The sequence below is a fragment of the Notamacropus eugenii genome, chromosome 1 (assembly GCF_028372415.1).
Source record: "Notamacropus eugenii isolate mMacEug1 chromosome 1, mMacEug1.pri_v2, whole genome shotgun sequence".
NCBI classification, from domain to species: domain Eukaryota; kingdom Metazoa; phylum Chordata; class Mammalia; order Diprotodontia; family Macropodidae; genus Notamacropus; species Notamacropus eugenii.
Window position 1 is genome coordinate 65,088,371 of NC_092872.1, and position 19,294 is coordinate 65,107,664.

The 19,294-nt window shown below is 37.2% G+C and overlaps 1 pseudogene; it reads right to left on the reverse strand.

Moving 5' to 3' along the window:
• Positions 1-1,031: 1,031 nt before the first annotated feature.
• Positions 1,032-2,052, reverse strand: LOC140503523 (phosphatidylinositol transfer protein beta isoform-like; annotated as a pseudogene).
• Between the last annotated feature and the right edge of the window lie 17,242 nt (positions 2,053-19,294).

The following is a 19,294-nucleotide window of genomic DNA, read 5'->3' on the forward strand; positions in this document are numbered from 1 at the left end:
AAATTTTAAATCTATTGATATAATTATGTATTGAACCTACCCTGAAATTCAGAATTTCTATTTTGTTGACTATTTGGAGTGTTTAAATTTATTTTTATTCAAAATTTTAAATTGCTTATCAAATTCAATAATTGTTCTTTTTCTCATTTATTGGTATCAGTATAAATCTAACCTGTTCAAAGTGCCTAACCTTTCTGACATGTTGCCTATTTGCTAACATTTTATTTTAAAATAAATTTTATCAGTTTTCATTAGGGATATTGATCTATAATTTTCATTCTCTGCTTTGCTCTCTCTGATATCAAGACCATATTTGCATCATAGGAAGGGATTGTAAAGGTTCCTTCTTTCCTATTACTGCAAACAGTTTGTGTAATATTAGAATCGTTCTTTGAACATCTGATATAATTCACTTGTAAATTTATGTAATGCTACAGTTCTTTTTGTTGGTTGGAGTTCATTTATATCATGTTCAATTCATCTTTCTGATATCATGCTATTTAAATAGTCTATTTCTAAATTCCTTAATTGGGGTTATATATCTATACCTAGCCAGTTAGCTAGCTTTGGGAGTCTGTTTACTCATGAGGTTGAAATAATAAGTTTTAACATACATTAAGAGAATAACAAAAAGATATACGTTGATTCACTGTTTGACATCTATGAACATCATCTAACGTTATATTGTATTCAATTCATCTATCAATGACATTACTCTAATAATATTAAAATCTGCTTCAGACATATAATAAAATATTTCCTTTCATATTTTTTACTGTGGGTACAGAACTCTGGAAAATTCATGCTAATCCCCTAAGTAGAGGTGTGTCTGTACATACATATATGCAAAAATATAGGCATCAGTATCTATAGTTCTACAACTGTTTATATACAGCTACAGATGTACACATATAGACACATATTTAACTAGAGGTACATGTGTACACATTGTCACATGCACATGTCTGAAAATGTTAACACTGCTAATTTACTGGTTAGATCCCTCCTCATTCATCACAGGCAGCAAAGTTTCACATGACCTTGATTACACAAACAGTTTGATATGGCCTCTGACCCAATGGAAGATTCATATAAACTTCAGCAGCTGAAGCACCTTGGATAGAACGTTCCTTATGCATAGCTTCTAGCTCTTTCTGAGACTTATTTCCTATTCTTCAAATGTCTTCCATTGGTTAATCCACTTGTCAATCCAACAAAAGAATTGGTAGTGGAAATTTTTTTTTCTTCCTTCCTTCCCTCCCTCCCTCCCTCCTTCCCTCCCTCCCTCTTCCTTCCTTCCTTCCTTCCTTCCTTCCTTCCTTCCTTCCTTCCTTCCTTCCTTCCTTCCTTCCTTCCTTCCTTCCTTCCTTCCTTCCTTCCTCCCTTCCTTCCTTCTTTCCTTCCTTCCTTCCTTTCTTCCTTCCTTTCCTAATAATGTTTTCTGTTTTACTCTGCAGACCCCATCACTTGAATTTGATGATTTCCAGCTTGCAGGCACACATTCAAGGACAATCTTGATTATTTGCCAGCTCTTGCTTCCAACTGGGTTCTGAAGTTCCTCATTTGGTTTTGAGTGACGGCAATAATGCTGGGTCTTCAACTTGTTTGGAATCTGCAAGTTCTACTTGACCTCAGTCTGCAGTATTGATGAGGACAATTCTAACCATCTTCCAAGTGTTAGAACCTAATCATGTGCCTTTTCTATTGTTCCCAACTTTGGTTTGTTCCAGCTTTCAATTTTAATGAAGAAGTTGTCTTTCATGTGTTCATTCATCACAACTGTTCTGCAGAAGGGATGTGCAAAGGCTTTATCATGAACTACCAAAGAGCCCTCAGGAACAATTATCCTTACAAACCCAAGAAGTGGTAAATTTTGTGCGTGTACTGCTCCTTCTCTCCATTCTCCCCATAATGCTCACTTGTTAAGGTATCAGTGCCTTCTCCACCTCCTGTTTCATTTTTGCTGGCATCTGTCACAGAGTAAAGTTGTCCAACCTGATATTCTTTATCTGAACACGATAAAACCACAGGAAATTTCTTAATCAGCACCATTATTACCTCACAGTGGCTACAGCCACCCATGGTGCTTACCTATTTTATATGTTTGTAAGTATTTATCCATTTTCTCTACATTATTGTTTTTGCTGGAATATATTTGGGCAAAATAGTTTCTGATGATTTCCTTTATTTTCTTCACATTATTATGAATTCTATTTTTTAAATTTTTAATACAATCTATTTGGTCCTCTCTTTAAAAAAAAAAATCATACAACCTATTTATCAGCTTTATTAGTTTTTTTTAAGCCCTTGAATTTATCAGTTCAATTTTTGTTTTGCTTCTAATTTTATTGGTCTTTAATTTTCAGAATTTCCACTTTGTTGACTATTTAGGGTTTTTAAATTTATTTTTGTTCAAAATTTTAAATTGCATATCAAATTCAATAATTCTTCTTTTTCTCACTTATTGATGAACTCATTTAGAGCTATAAAAGCTCCTCTAAGAATTGCTGCTAAGAACATCCTATAAGTTTTAGTGTGTTGTCTCATTATTATTATTTTCTCTGATGAAATTTCTTATTTTTTGTTTTATTTGTATTATTGTTATAATTTGCTTTTTGTCCTACCCAGTTATTTCCAAATATATTATTGGTTTCCAGTTACTTTTTAATTCTTTATTCGAGGATCCTAATTCTTAGGGGCCTTCTTTGGAATCATTGTTGGTTTTTCAGTTACCAGAGTTCAGTTTTCTCTTAGTGATCTATTAAATTTCCATTATTGTAGTTATTGTACATAGTTCTTCTGTTCCTGCTTATTTTGCTCTGTATCAGATAATACAGCTCATCATCAGGGCGTGTATGGGGTGTTCAAGGAGGAGGGCACCTCTGGTGTTAGGGCTGCCTATCCATCTTTGGTATCTACCTAGTACTTATGTCTTACCAGTGGCTCCAAGAAACTGCAGTATTTGCAGCAGCCACACCCTGGGAAACCATCTTAGTCAAGGGTGGGGAACCTGTGGTCTCGAGGTCATATGTGGTCCACTAGGTCCTCAAGTGTGACCCTTTGACTGAATCAACTGAGGACTTAAGGTTCTGAGGTTCCCCTCCCCGGTCTTGGCAGATGAGCTAAACTAGCTTGAGGGTAGGACTCTGGTGAGTAGGGGGGTGACTATCCCAAGCAGGTGAAGACTTTCCCTGGTGGAAGAGATTTGTTTGTTCCAAAGACCACGAAGGGAGCTGAATCGGGTACTGTGGAGAGCTTAGAGACTTAGCTTTGGTCAGATATCAAAGACATCAAGGTCATTCACTGCATCCTGGATCATTATCATTTTTTGTCTTGCCACTGGACTTCAATGACTGTAGAAGAGAAAGTGAAACTAAAACCTGTGCAACTTTGCTTCACTTAAATCCAGTTCACACAGGAGTCAAAACATTACCCTCTGATATTACTGCTCCCCTTTGAAAATGAAGGAAAAAATGATGTTCCCATATTCATGATTTCTTACTACACAATAAAACTCCATTCCACTTATAAATCATAATTGTTTGTTTCAGCCATTCTCTGATTAATAGTTATCCACTTTGTTTTTAGGGTACTGAAAGAAATATTTTTAAATGAAAATATTAAAGGTATTCCCTCTAGGAATTCTAGGAAGACATATTGCTTATTTAAAAAAAAAAAAGAAAAGAAGAGAAGAGAAAAGAAAAAAAGGCTAGCCTCTGATGTAATAAAGAGCATACCCTCGGCTTGTGACACAGCATTCTTATCAGGACATTGAACTCTGGAATCATGACTATGTGGATGGTATTTTCTCAGGAAGTATCTCCTTGCTCTTTGGCACTGAGTGAACCCATAATGAAATAGTTGGGATTAGAAAAAGGATTTTAACTGTCAACACTCCTAGGCTCTGGTTTCTCTGTGAGGGAAAAGAAGAAATGACTTTATCACTTTATTTTTCTTTAGTGGAATGGTAGTATTATTCCCATGGAACTGAGTTTTAAAAGTCTATATGGATCTTACAAGGTTCAGATAGATTAGGTAGAATTCCTTATCTAAAATCTCATTTTCATATTTGATCTATTTTGGAAATGAGTTTAGGTACAAAGGGCATTTTAAGGTCTTCGGGTAAAGAAAATATGTAACTATAAGGTACTAAGAGACAATTTGATCACAAATGAAATTATGTAAATAATCTCAGAGGCAAGGATAATGCTGTCTAGGTTGTGTGATTTTGGTTGTTCTGGCATTAAACATTTTGTCTTTCTATCAGGTTATCTTCTTAGAAACTCACTGGTATTTAAAATTTTAAGGATAGACAAAGGTTTTCATCACACAATTTGAAAAAAAAAAGATCTGTCACTGGTAGAGGCCATACTTAAATTATATTACAGTGGAAAATGGTAAATGATGGATATCAGATTTTTACCTAGGTGTGGATTTTGAGAGGAAAGAACATGAAAGTAATAATAATAGTAGCTAATGTTTATGTTATGATCTAAGATTTATGAAATATTCTATGTTTATTGTCTTCTTTGATTCTCACAAAATCCATGAGGAAATTGTCATCTAAGAGAGTTTAAATGACTTGCCTATGGTCGTATAGCTAGTAAGTGCTTGAGGCAGGATTTCAGTTCAAATCTTCCTCTTTCCAAGCCCAGCTAGCACCTTCTCTCTCTCTCTCTCTCTCTCTCTCTCTCTCTCTCTCTCTCTCTCTCTCTGCAGATATATATATATATATATATATGTATACACCTATATACATACACACACACACACACACACTCACCATGCCACCTATTTCCTCAGATTAAAGGAAATCTGAAATTTGGGGGGAAATGGGAGCAAGGAGCTATAAAAGGGATGGAAAAATAGAAGATTGAGTAGTTCAATGATATACTTATCCAAGTTAATGTTTTGTCATGGTCCAGTCCTACTCAGAATGGTGTCATAAAAACTGACTTGTATCTGCCTGATTCACATTTCTATTATACTATACTGGAAAAGAGCTTTCCAGAAGTGAAGTGGGTTTCTTTTCTCCCATCTCTGTAGCTATTTAAGCAGAGGTTAGATAAACACTCAGTGAGGTTCTCTTTTTCCTCAGTAGAAATCTATAGGACTTCTCAGATCCATCTGAATTTAGGACCTTGGAAGGTTATATACCCTTCCTCATATTTTACTGATATAGAAAAACAAACATGAAGTGGTGGAGTGATTTGCCCAATGGCAAATGGAATATGAAATCATGTCTTTTGACTCCAAATTCAATATTCTTTCCTATTCTTGACACTGTTCTGTTCAACATTTTTATAAATGCTTTGGTTGACATAAGTGGCATGTTCAGAAAATATGGTAATCAGACAAAATTTGGAAGTATAATTAATCTGGTGGAGGGCTGAACTGAGATCTAAAAGAGAACATGGGTTAGATCTCAGAGTTGTAACTAGGTCAGGGTAATGGGAAATTTTTCCAGATCATCAAAATTTAGAGGACCCGAAAATTTAATACGTCCTCCTTCAGCAGCACAATAGTTAACAGGTTCTCTATCCCACTTGATTGGATTTGTCTTAACTGCTGCTTGTATTGCTTTCACATTATGATTTACAAGGCTGATTCAAGGAAAAAGTCTTGACATGATTTGTAATATTTTCCCTTTGTTCATGTCTTGTCACTTGCCCCAGGGACCAAAGCTGCTAGTTTTGCCCCTATTGAATCTAACAAGATATTCCCTGTACATTCACTACAGTATCTGTTCCAAACTTTCTCTGCTATCTTCAAGTGCACCAGCTCATTTCATATTATAAGACTAAAACTGAGAACATCTGTTGAGTATCCCTCCTCCCCTTTTGATACCTTATCCCCTCCCCCATTTTCTTCTCTTTTGTCCTTGTTTCAGGAAGAAGAGGTGCTTCTCCCTGCCAAAACCAACCTCTCTATGAATACCCTTGATAGTCCTGCTGGTATAGTAGAGTAACTCCTAGCGTAGTCTGCTAGTTCTACCATCCCCTTGCTCTTCCTAGTCCCCATTTTTAAAAAATTTACTATCTTCTTCCACATTGTTTGAAAGCATGTCTGGATCCCCTATAGTCTAAACAAAATTTTCCTTCACCTGGACTGCCCCTTAAGCTGTTGTGCTATAGCTCTCCTCTCTTTCCATGCTAATTTTCTAGAAAAAGTTGCCCTCATTCATTGTCTCTACTTCCTCAACTTTAGTCTCTTACATTATGATTTCCAGGTCTACCTTTTCACTGAAACTACTCTCTTCAAGGGTAGCACATATGATGTCTTCATTGCATTGTCCAATTGCCTTTTCTAATTCCTCCTCCTTAAGTTCTGTTGGGTTTAATGGTTTTGACCACTTGCTCCTTCTAGACATCCTATTCCCCTTAGGTTTCTGTGATATGGATGTCTCCTGGTTCTCCTCCTCTTCTCCTACTACAGTCCTCACTTGTCTGACTTTTCCTTCTTAGATTGTTTTTGCTGAATTACTATTCTTGCTCTACATTTGGGAGTGTAGATCAAGGTTCTATTCTGGACCCTCTCCATTTCTCTCCATGCATTCTCTGTCTCAGTGATTTTATCATTTCCCGTGGGTTCAACTGTCATATTTAAGCAGATGACTCACAAATCTACATATCCAATCTATATTTCTACCCTGACCTCCACACTGACATCACCACCTGTCTGTTAGATATCTCCACCTTGGATGTCCCAAAGGCATATCAAAATCAACATGTCCAAAATGGAACTCTTTATCTTTCCTCTCAACTCTACCTCTTTTTCTAACTTCTATATTTCTACCAAGGATACCACCATCTTTCCAGTTATCCAGGTTCACAACATCAAAATCATATTTAGCTTTTTATTCTGTTTCACCCTATATATCCAATCAGTTGCAACATGTCAGTTTTATCTACAATGCATTCCTCACATCTTTCCTTTTCTGTCCATTAATGAAGCCACCACTCTACTTCAGAGCCTCATAATGTCTTGCCAGGACTACTTCATTGTATTCCGATTTAATCCCCTTAATTCCTATCTCTCTCCCCTCTAATTCACAATCCATATAGGTGCTAAACTAATCTTCTTAAGGACAGATCTGACCATATCAATCCCCTGCTGAAAAATCTTCAGTGACCACCCATAGCCTCTAAGACAAGATACGGGTTGTTCTGTTTGTCATTTAAAGCCCTTTAAAATCTGTCTCCAACTTATCTTTCCAGACTGATTCAATGTTACTTTCCTTTACAAACTCTCTGCTCTAGCCAAACTGGCTTACTTGCTATTATCATAATTAACATTCCACCATCTACTTCCTTGTCTTTTCATAGGCTGTTGCCTTTACTTGAAATACTCTCCTTTCTCACCTCTCTCCATTAGAACCTCCTCCTCCTTCTGTCCCTGTCTCTCTCTCTCTCTCTCTCCCTCTCTCTCTCTCTCCCCCTCTCTCTCTCTCTCTCTCCCTCTCTCCTCTCTCTCTCTCTCTCTCTCTCTCTCTCTCTCTCTCTCTCTCTCTCTCTCTCTCTCTCTCTCTCCCCCCCCCCCCTCTCCTTCTCTCTCTCTCCATGCAGGATGTCCTCTCAATTTTGGGTTCAGATTTGTTCATGCTCCATGCCTATCCAATATGGTTTATATCATATTAAATTTCTCTTCCTTGGGTCCTCCATAAACTATATAGCTATTCAACCATGACTCTCAACCACAAACTTCACCCTTGTTTTCACTCGCCATCCTGACTTCTCACTAAGTCTTCACCAGCCACTTTTCCCCTTCCTGGGCGCCCTCTCTCCCAGCTATCCATCTCCCCTTTATTTATTATCTTCTTCCATTACAACATAAGCTTGAAAGTAGAGGCTGTCTTGTTTATTTGAATTGATACTCCAGCACTTAATACACCTCCCTTTACACTTACATAATAATTTCTGTTGAGCATATGTTTTTGTTTTCCATCACACTTGGTATTAATAAACAGTATTATAGAATAATGCTTTCACTGTTTTTACATTTTAAAGCATTTTTTATAATTTTGCAATGTGGAGAGTACTCTTTAGGGTGTTGTTTTGCTCTATAAACCAAATGCCATTTTTATAATCAACAAATAATGAACACACTAATATCTTGAATTCTCTATATCTTTTAGTCAGTTGTGTAGTGGGAAAGATGTTTCTAATGTGGAATGACACTTGTGAAATCCTGTCCCTTCTATTCTAATGCCCTTATCAAGAATGCCTTCATTGCCCATTTTTCTAATAAAAAAGAGTTGTAGGTATGAAAGTGGGCGTAGAGAATGGTAATTATTGATATTCTCTCAGTTGAATTTGCTTTTTAAAAAAAAGTTCTCTCTTTTCCCATGCCTCAAGTGTTCTCTCCTCATTCAAATACATTGACAATTGAACCTCAGCATCTTAAAAATCATTCTACTTCCATCATGGAATCCTTTGTATATACTTGTTGAGTCTGTTTGTTTTTCCTTTCTTCTTTTTCTTCCTTAAAATTTCCACTTGTTCTGGCAAAGCATCCAGGACTATAATACTAGAATCTACTTATGATAGCTGCATTGGCCTTGATGAAAAAAATTTTTTATAAAAATCTTTAGAAATATTTTCCATTTTTTATGTTTGTGGTGTTCCTTCGTATTTCATCCTTAAATATTCTTGGGATGGTTTTTCTTAGTTGGCTCTGTCATCAAGCTTCCTTTTATCTACTTCTCAATGTTTTATAAGTCAAGACTACTTATAATTCTCTGCTATGTTTCTATATAAGGTTTTATGGAGTCTTACTTTAGGCAAACTCCTTTTCCCATGTGTAAAAACAATGTGGAAGTGACCTTGACAAGTCAGGTTCTAGTCAAATTAAAAGAAACCATCTTCATCTTTTTTTTCAATAACTAGCCTCACTAACTACAGAGAGGCTTGTTGATAGTAGGCTGACCACTCTGTTATGAATTCTGCTATGAATTTTTTGGTCATGGTACCTGAAAAAAAACAGAGAGAAATACAAAATAATCTGATGTAGCTTCATTTAACTTCTCTAGTCAGACTGGCAAATTTGTGGAAAAGTAGGCAAATACTGCTAAGAATCACATTGCTTTTAGGTCATCAATAAACATCCACTTAGCTGTTGGTACTGTAAATGTCAGATTCTAACCAATGGCCAGTGTGGGGACATGCATTAGTTTTAGAGGAAATAAATTTCTTCAACGATATCATTCTTCTGTAGGTATATTCAATAAGGGTTTGTACGCTATCCATAGAGAGGTAAATAAAGGCATTAGTGGAGTTCTTTTTATTCCTTATTCAAAATCAGTAAGAACATCATTTAGTCATGTAGATAGATCATATTACAATATTTATGATAAGAACTTGAAAAAAGACTACCATAAAACTAATACCAGTTTATTTGCTGGCATTGGTTGTAGAGATTGAGAAAGGGCGAAATTATACGAAGAAATAAAGAATATCAATCAAATTTAAACAACATACATTTTGACACCGACCAGTGCAAAGACAAGCATAGGGAAAGATAACAAAAAAATGCTGAAGAATATGACTCATGAATGAAATATTAAAGAGGTCAAAGGCTTGTAAACAATAAAAATGCTTCATGAATTCATGAGAATTGAATACTGAGACCCTGGACAGGGTCAGTACCCAATAACATTTTTTTTTTATTTTATTAAATTTATTTAACTTGTAACATTCATTTTCACAAAATTTTGGGTTACAAATTTTCTCCCCTTTTATCCCCCCCCCCCCAAACACCAAGCATTCTAATTGCCCCTATGACCAATCTGCTCTCTCTTCTATCATCCTTCTCTGCCCTTGTCTCCGTCTTCTCTTTTGTCCTGTAGGGCCAGATAGCTTTCTATACCCCTTTACCTATATTTCTTGTTTCCTAGTGGCAAAAACATTACTCGACAGTTGATCCTAACACTTTGACTTCCAACTTCTTTACCTCCCTCCCTCTCCACCCCTTCCCTTTGGAAGGCAAGCAATTCAATATAGGCCAAATCTGTGTAGTTTTGCAAATGACTTCCATAATAGTTGTGTTGTATAAGACTAACCATATTTCCCTCCATCCTATCCTGTCCCCCATTACTTCTATTCTCTTTTGATCCTATCCCTCCCCATGAGTGTCAACCTCAAATTGCACCCTCCTCCCCATGCCCTCCCTTTTATCATCCCCCCCCACCCTGCTTATCCCCTTATCCCCCACTTTCCTGTATTGTAAGATAGGTTTTCATACCAAAATGAGTGTGCATTTTATTCTTTCCTTTAGTGGAATGTGATGAGAGTAGACTTCATGTTTTTCTCTCACCTCCCCTCTTTATCCCTCTACTAATGAGTCTTTTGCTTGCCTCTTTTATGAGAGATAATTTGCCCCATTCCATTTCTCCCTTTCTCCTCCCAATATATTTCTCTCTCACTGCTTGATTTCATTTTTTTTAAGATATGATCCCATCCTCTTCAATTCACTCTGTGCACTCTGTCTCTATGTGTGTGTGCATGTGTGCATGTGTGTGTGTGTAATCCCACCCAGTACCCAGATACTGAAAAGTTTCAAGAGTTACAAATATTGTCTTTCCATGTAGGAATGTAAACAGTTCAACTTTAGCAAGTCCCTTATGACTTCTCTTTGCTGTTCACCTTTTCATGCTTCTCTTCATTCTTGTGTTTGAAAGTCAAATTTTCTTTTCAGCTCTGGTCTTTTCATCAAGAATGCTTGAAAATCCTCTATTTCATTGAAAGACCAATTTTTCCCCTGAAGTATTATACTCAGTTTTGCTGGGTAGGTGATTCTTGGTTTTAGTCCTAGTTCCTTTGACTTCTGGAATATCTTATTCCATGCCCTTTGATCCCTTAATGTAGAGGCTGTTAGATCTTGTGTTATCCTGATTGTATTTCCACAGTACTTGAATTGTTTCTTTCTAGCTGCTTGCAATATTTTCTCCTTGACCTGAGAACTCTGGAATTTGGCCACAATGTTCCTAGGAGTTTCTCTTTTTGGATTTCTTTCAGGTGGTGTTCTGTGGATTCCTTGAATATTTATTTTGCCCTCTGGTTCTAGAGTCTCAGGGCAGTTTTCCTTGATAATTTCATGAAAGATGATGTTTAGGCTCTTTTTTTGATCATGGCTTTCAGGTAGTCCCATAATTTTTAAATTGTCTCTCCTGGATCTATTTTCCAGGTCAGTTGTTTTTCCAATGAGATATTTCACATTATCTTCCATTTTTCCATTCTTTTGGTTTTGTTTTGTGATTTCTTGCTTTCTCATAAAGTCATTAGCCTCCATCTGTGCCATTCTAATTTTGAAAGAACTATTTTCTTCAGTGAGCTTTTGAATCTCCTTTTCCATCTGGCTAATTCTGCTTTTGAAAGCATTCTTCTCCTCATTGGCTTCTTGAACCTCTTTTGCCAATTGAGTTAGCCTATTTTTCAAGATGTTATTTTCTTCAACATTTTTTTGGGTCTCCTTTAGCAGGGAGCTGATCTGCTGTTCGTGCTTTGACTTCATGTCTCTCATTTCTCTTCCCAGCTTTTCCTCCACCTCTCTAACTTGATTTTCAAAATTCTTTTTGAGCTCTTCCATGGCCTGAGCCCATTGGGTGGGCTGGGACACAGAAGCCTTGATTTCTGTGTCTTTGCCTGATGGTAAACATTGTTCTTCCTCATCAGAAAGGAAGAGAGGAAATGCCTGTTCACCAAGAAAGTAACCTTCTATAGTCTTATTTCTTTTCCCTTTTCTGGGCATTTTCCCAGCCAGTGACTTGACCTCTGAATATTCTCCTCACACCCACCTCGCCTCCTGATCCTCCCAGCCAGCGTTTAGGGTCTGAGATTCAAATGCTGCTTCCAGCCTTAGGGATTTTGGCGAGGGCAGGGCTGCTATTCAGTGTGAGATTAAGTTTAGGTGCTCAGGTCAGGGCAGGGCTGCCTCTCAGACTCAGTTCCCTCAGGGGGTTTATGCAGAGACCTTCAACAATGGATCCAGGCTCCTGCCTACTTGGGCAACCCTGGTCTGCAGCTGCCTCTCAGCTTCTACCTCCTGGGGGGGCCTGAGTTATGGGGGTACCCCACTCCCTCTCGATCCACCAAAGAGACTCTCTCACCGACCCCTGTCACCTGTGGGTGGAGGGACTTGTGTGGCCACTGGAGATCCCATCCCTGAAGCCTGCTCGGATCTGCTTTTCTTGGTTCTGCGGCCGCGGCAGGGCTGGGCTGGGCTCCGCATCTGCAGCGCGACGGACCTTTTGCGAGAGGTTTGCAGGTCCCTCTGGAACAGAAATCTCCTTCACTCCACTGTTCTGTGGCCTCACTGCTCCAGAATTCACCATAAGTTACTTTATACAGATGTTGTATGGGTTGTGGGTTTGGAGCTATGTGTATCTGTGTCTTTCTACTCCGCCATCTTGGCTCCGCCCCCCCAATAACATTTTTAAAAATGAAATTGATTATATTTTGAGGTATAGTGATGTGGACTCATTACCAATTTGGAAGACTTAATCTTCTTATTAAAAGACCTTTGAGGATCCCTGAATAGGAATATTAGAAAATATATTTTTCTTAGAATTATATAATACTCTTACAAAAATTTAGCATTCAATAAATCATAAATATGTGTAAAAATGTATTCTCTGCATGTTACATTATAATAATAGACACCAATAAAGAAAATATTAACAAATTACAAAACTAAATAGTGATGAATAATATCTTATACAATGAGTGGACTAAAGAAGTCATTAAAACATGAAGATAATTTAATGAAAATGATAATGGTCAACATACTATAAAATTTATGGAATGTAGCTATAGAAGTCCTCTGAAGAAAAAATGTCTATCTCTGAAAATGTTTTAACGGAGTAGAAACAGATAATTAACAACTCTGCTTAGCAACATTTGTCTTCAAGAAATATTAAATTTAACAAAACTTTTAAAAAATTAAAAGTATTAAATAGGCAACTCAATAAAGGAAAGAAGAACAAAAGTCAAATTTCAAGCTTAAAAAATAAAAAAGATGAATTTCAAATAAATAAAGAAAAAGAATTATCAAAAACTGCTATTTATTATCATATATGCCTGCGTGTCTGAGAATTTAAGGACAATGGATGAACAGGTATAAAAATGGAAAATATCTAAATTACCAAAACTGGGACTAGATTAGCATAAGCAACCCAATCTCAGAAAGTCAAGTTGAATAAATCATAAAGGATCTACCAAATGAAAAACAAAAGTCCAGATGTATTGGCAATTGAATGTTATTAAACATTTAAAGAGCTCTAATATTTCTACTGAATAAAATTTTTCTGGTAGAAGATAAACTTTATCAAACTGCTTTCATGTTACAAATGTTTTTTTCCCCCAAACCAGGGAGAGATAAACAGAGAAAGAGAACTATATTCCAATACTACTAGTGAACTTTAATACAAGAAAACAAACAAACAAATGAAAAGCTCTTATCAATGATATTAAAGCAATATATTAGAAAAACTAATTTTGACTGCGTTGGATTTATACCTCTCTAAGGCACAGATGCTTCAGCATTAGGACAACCATTAGAATAGTCATATTTTTGTTTTAGATTTGACCTGCGATTCATTAGTATAGGAAAATCTATCCAAAAATTTCCTTTGCTAATGCAAATCAGCTACTGCTCTGAAACTTAAAATGTTAAGGTGTTGCTCAGAACACTGAGAGTTTTAATGACTTTCCCAAGATCTCTCAATCAGTTTGTGGGATTTGAAGTAAGGTCTTCCTGACTCTTGAGATCAGTTCACTTCTCAGTATACCACACTGCTTTCCAAATAAATAAAAAATAAATCAGCAAAAACTACATGATTATACCATTTGACAAAGGGTAGTCTTCATTTGTGTGTTAAACAAAAGCATATATCTAAAACTGAGAACTTGTATTATGCGCAATGGCCACAAACTAGAAGCTTTTCCAATAAATTCAAATGAAGCAAAAGTCTCCTTTCCCCCCTACTATTCAGCATATCATAAGAAATGGCAGTTAGACAGCATTTATAAAATGGAACCAAAATTATCCTTTTCTTCAGATGGTTTGATGGTTTTCTTAGAAAATCATGGGGAATCAAAGAAGAAACTATTTGAAATGATTAAATGCTTCAGTAATGTAGTAGACATAAAATAATCAATATTTCTGCATATTGCTTACAAAACTTTAGAGGAAATGATAGGAAAAATTCCATTTAAAACACCTTAAAATGCACAAAGCATTTGGGAGTTAACTTATCAAGACACATAAAAGTTATATAAATACAATGCTGAGGTACTATCTCTTTGGTGTATGAATAATCTGCTATCTGAAAGAGGAAGAGAAAGGACATTTGTGTAAAGAACAATTATCCACTTGTGAAGAAATCATCTCTCAGGTAAAATGTTAAGGAGTATAGACTGTTCTGAGTTACAGACAGAGAAATATCACTCAGTTGAATGTACTCAGAGGATAGAACAAAGTCCAAGGTGACAATAGTGTAGGGTTTTATGGTCCAATTCATTTGCATGTAAATCTTTTAAGAGTTTTAAAGTTTCTACATTACAAAGATATACACTAAATACCATTTTGAGGGTTATGGGGAAAATATTTAAAGCCTACTGAGTTCTTATCAGCCAAAAAGACATGTTTCTTGAGTTTTTCTTCTTGAAGTAAAGGCTCTGATCTGTGGCATTAAAAGCTGGTAAGAAACCAGCGAAGAAGCTTTTCAAGACAAAAGTATAGAGAGAGATGGACAGAAGAAGAATCAAGAATAAGCCAAGTGCAGGAAGAGTCACAAAAACTTCAAATGAACATATTAACAAATACTTAAAACATACAATAATAACTCATCTCACTTAGCATAGTTTCCTGGGAAGTAAAAACATCTTTATAGGGGTACTGAAAAGATATTTAACTTTCACCTCACATCTATGCTTTCTGTGCGACTCACAAATCCAGATCCTTTAGTAAGTTAGGCATGAATCTTCAGTGCTTTGAATTAAAGATTCCTTCTAGGTCATCTGTTTCTCTAAGAAGTGATGCAGTTGCATGGATTCCCTGCTCCTGTGGAGCCATTGCAGATTTAGGAATCTAGGAACTTTCAAATTCACCAGACAGCCATCAAAACTGGAAAGTTCTGCCTTTCAGAATCACTATTCAGTCACCTATACTGAGGATGTTAGAGACGAACTTGACACACAAAAAAGGTAACATGAAAAATTTATTAAAAATGGAGTTCAGAGGAGGGAAGGCCTATGTTCCTTCCCCTGAAGGAATGGGTGGCTTCCAGCATGGTCATTGGAAGGACAACGACCAGGTCAGGATGAGACAGGACCTTTATAGAATTCTGAACTTTGGATTTCCCATGATACCATCCCCTGGCCACGTGACTCCATGTTCTCCTCTCTGATAGTCCCTTCCTCACACAACTCCTTGGGCCTGTGCATTAGTCTCTGACCACTAACTTCCCCATGCTAGGTCACAACCCCCTATTGAAGTGTGGAAATAAAACGTGCTTCCTGTTTTCCCACAAGGATAAATCTGAAGATGCTGTCCAGGACTTAAAGTCCAATCTCAGACTTGCCTAATAAGGACATTTTCTCACTGCATTGTGTTCAGGGCCTCCATGTTTTTTTACTTATTTTGGGTGAGAGTCCAAGGAAGAGAAGACACTAGGTATGTCCTAAGTGGCCTGAGAGAGAGAAGGAGCTTTTTCACACTTCTCACAGCCCATTGCGGGGATTTCTTTCTTTGGCTCAGTCAAACTGTCCCCCAGTCACGGGAACCAAAAGACTCATATGGAACTGTTCTTCTCTTCTCTACCATAAGGGGAGGAAGTGGGATTCAGATCAAGTGTCACATTAGACCAAAGAGATCAAAACTTGTCTAGTTCTGTGGGAAGTCCTCCAGTCATCCCTGCTTCAGATGTAATGAAATGTCATTGAACTTTCAGGAACAACAAGGATATGTAGCATTACCTAGTGGATAGAAATCTGACCTCAGAGTTAAGAAGACCCAGATTCAAGTCCCACATCAAACTCATACTATGACACGCTGGATGATTTACTTCATCTCTCAGAGCCTCAGGCAACTCTCTCAGAATATAAATTGATGAGTAAAGTATCATCTGCATTGGCAACAGGAATTTTCTCACTATGAATTCCTTACACAAATGAAATCATGAGGAAAAAAAGGAAGGATAAATTTGAGGAACTTAGAGAATCACATGAAGACTTGAATGAACTGAAAAAAAATGGGGAAAAAAAGCAGAACCAGGTAAACAATATGTACAATGAGTAAAGACAAAAACACAAGCAAATAAAACTCCAGATAGAACATAGACATGGATAATAAACAGTGTTGGTTCTAGATGGCTAATGTTAGAACACACTTTATTCCTCTCTATAAGGAGGTGGTAGATTACGATTTGTAGTATTATATATTTCAATGTTTTGGTCATTAATCAATAAACATTTATTAAGCACCTGCCATGTGCCAAAGTACTGTGCTCAGTGCAAACATTAAGTAAATGTTTCGCTTAACTGTTTTTGTTATTTTTTTTTGTAATGGTGAATAATTTGAGGGGATGTTTACTGTGAAATAATTATGCTGTTAAAATGCATCCATAAAATGTTTAAGAAAGAAAACTCTAAGTTGTTAGCTAAATAATGGTTGATTAAAGCAGGATACAAAGTATCCAATATGTACTCAGGAATTTTTCTTTTGTATTTCTCCAACTGCAGCATTTCATGATTTATGCATAGAAAATAGTTAATTATTTTCCTTGCTTTGATAAAAATATGAACAATATGCAAATACATTGAACAATCTAGCCTTGTCTTTTTTAGTCTCACATTTCTAGACTAACTTCTGAGCCTATGCTACTTTAAATAGACACCAAGGTGTCCATTTACTGTTTCTGTGAGTATAGACCAATCAATTTAATCCTATTTACCTCATCTATAAAATAAGATTAAAAATCCTCTCATTGCCTAACCAACTCCTGAGTAGACTTTTTTAACTCTAGGGCAAATATCACAAACAATGCCCATAACATAAAACACAGTCTGTTGAACAGAGGCGAAAAGGAAAAGAGAGGCTGGAGGCAGAGACCCCAGAATGCTGCCCACTCCTGAGGAGGCTTCCATAGGGCAGACCCCTCTCCATACGTGGCCATCTTTTTAGTTCAACTAATTGTTCTTGGCAACTAAAATGCTAAAGGACTTTGAGTCATGTCAGCATCTCCTAAATTTAATATCCACTAAATTTGGCATTCAGGGGACAAAGCCTGAGTACAACACCTTAGTTTTGGTTCTTCTTGAAGAGGTGGTATAAGGGGAGAGCTGTATTGAACTTGAAGTGATATATAAAAACACTAATAATAAAAGCCAGTGACAGCTATAAGACTTGAGACCTAGCATAAGAGAAGAATAAAAAAGCCTCTCTAGGACTTACTCTGTAATCTCAACTCCCCCCCCCCCCCCCTTTTAAAGAGATAGCAATGAGATAGTGCTCTGTTTCTTCCATGTGCCAGAGCCCCAATAACTGAACGTCTTTGTTCCTCCTCGAGGCCTTAAGTGGCCCACCATTGAGGCTGGGGTTTTCTCTGAAACTCTGGGAATTGTACCCAGCTGTTTCACACCTCTTCCTAGCAACTGATGTAATGCAGTACGGGTTAAAAGGATATCAACACTGCCACACTCTTTTCCTTTTCCCAGATTAATCAAAAAATAGAGAATTCTGACAAATGCCATCTGCTGATTTTTCCAAAAGACAAGTTTCAGTGGTATGGCCAGCAGGTGCCTCAGCTTTTTCTAGCATGCATTTTCTACCAAAATAATCACCATGGTAACATTCTTAGGGCAGATTTCCAAACAGATTTATTGTGAACACAGAAGCTACATAGCACTTTGAAACAGGAATCCAGGCAAATGGGAATGTAGGGAAGTTGTTTGGATGACGGAGAGCAAGGTTGGACTAGCCCAGAAACAACCCAGTGCTCCCCTGCTCGAGGGAGGCGATGCTCCAAGTGGTAAGTAAGACAGTAACTGGTCCTCCACTCCGGTTCTGGATTTTAGCCCACTTCTCACTGTGTTCCTAACGCTGCTCTTGGCTTATATAATTAGGAATGAGCCAACCCCACCCCCAGCCTGCATCACCCATCCTAGTGTCAGAGGAGATAGAGTGCTGGATGTGGAATCAGGAAAACCTGAGTTCAAATTCTGCCTCTGATACATAGTAACTTCATGACCCTGGACCCAGTTAACATTTATACATGCATGCACATATGTGTGTATATGTATACACACATGAATATATGTGCATGCATGTGTGTGTGTTTATTGTTCTGCACATCTTAAAGTACCATGTAAATCTTAGTTATTTTATCATTAGAGAGGGCAAGAAAATTTCTGGGTCTGCTAGGGTGGCAAGGAGGTATTGAGGAAAAGTACAAGATCTTTGTACACTTCAGAGGAAAGCTGAAATCCTGAGGCCTCCTAGATGGGTAGGCTGATATGTGATTCCTTACGATCTCACTCAAATCCCACCTTCTAGAAGAGATGTTTGCTAGCCTCCCTAGCTACTAATGTTTTTACCTTGGAGACCACTTTCCATATGCTCCCCCCATTCCCACATATGTGTGTGTATATGTATGTGTACTTAATTATTTACATACTATCTCTCCCATTAAAATGCAAAGTCCTTGAGGGAAGAGAATATTTGCTCCATTCTTTGTATCCCTATATCACATAACATAAGAATGGGTTCTTTCCTCTCTTTTCTTTGTTTCTTTCTTTATCTCTCTCTCTCGCTCTCTCTCTCTCTCTCTCTCTCTCTCTCTCTCTCTCTCTCTCTCTCTCTCTCTCTCTCTTCCTACCTCTCTCCTCCTTCCCTCTCCATCTCTTCTCCTCCTCCTCATCTCCAAATGGGTTTAATGGTCATTTCTGTACAGATGACTCATAGATCTATATATCTAATCCCAATCCCTCCATGGAACTTTAGACCCACATCACCAACTATTTAATGGACATTTCAAACTGGGCGTTCTGAGAGCATCTTAAATTCAAAATGTCCAAAACAGAATTTCTCATATTTCTTCCCAAACCCACCCATTTTCTCAACTTCGCTTTCTGTTGAAGGCACCACGATTTTTCTCATCCATTAGATTTGTAACCTCAGCATCATCCTTCACTCCTCACTCTTCTTCAGCCCACGTAACCCATCTAAAGTTGTTTAACCTTGCTGTAACTACCATTATAACATCTCTCGTATCTGATTCCTGTTCTCTATTCAAAAGGCC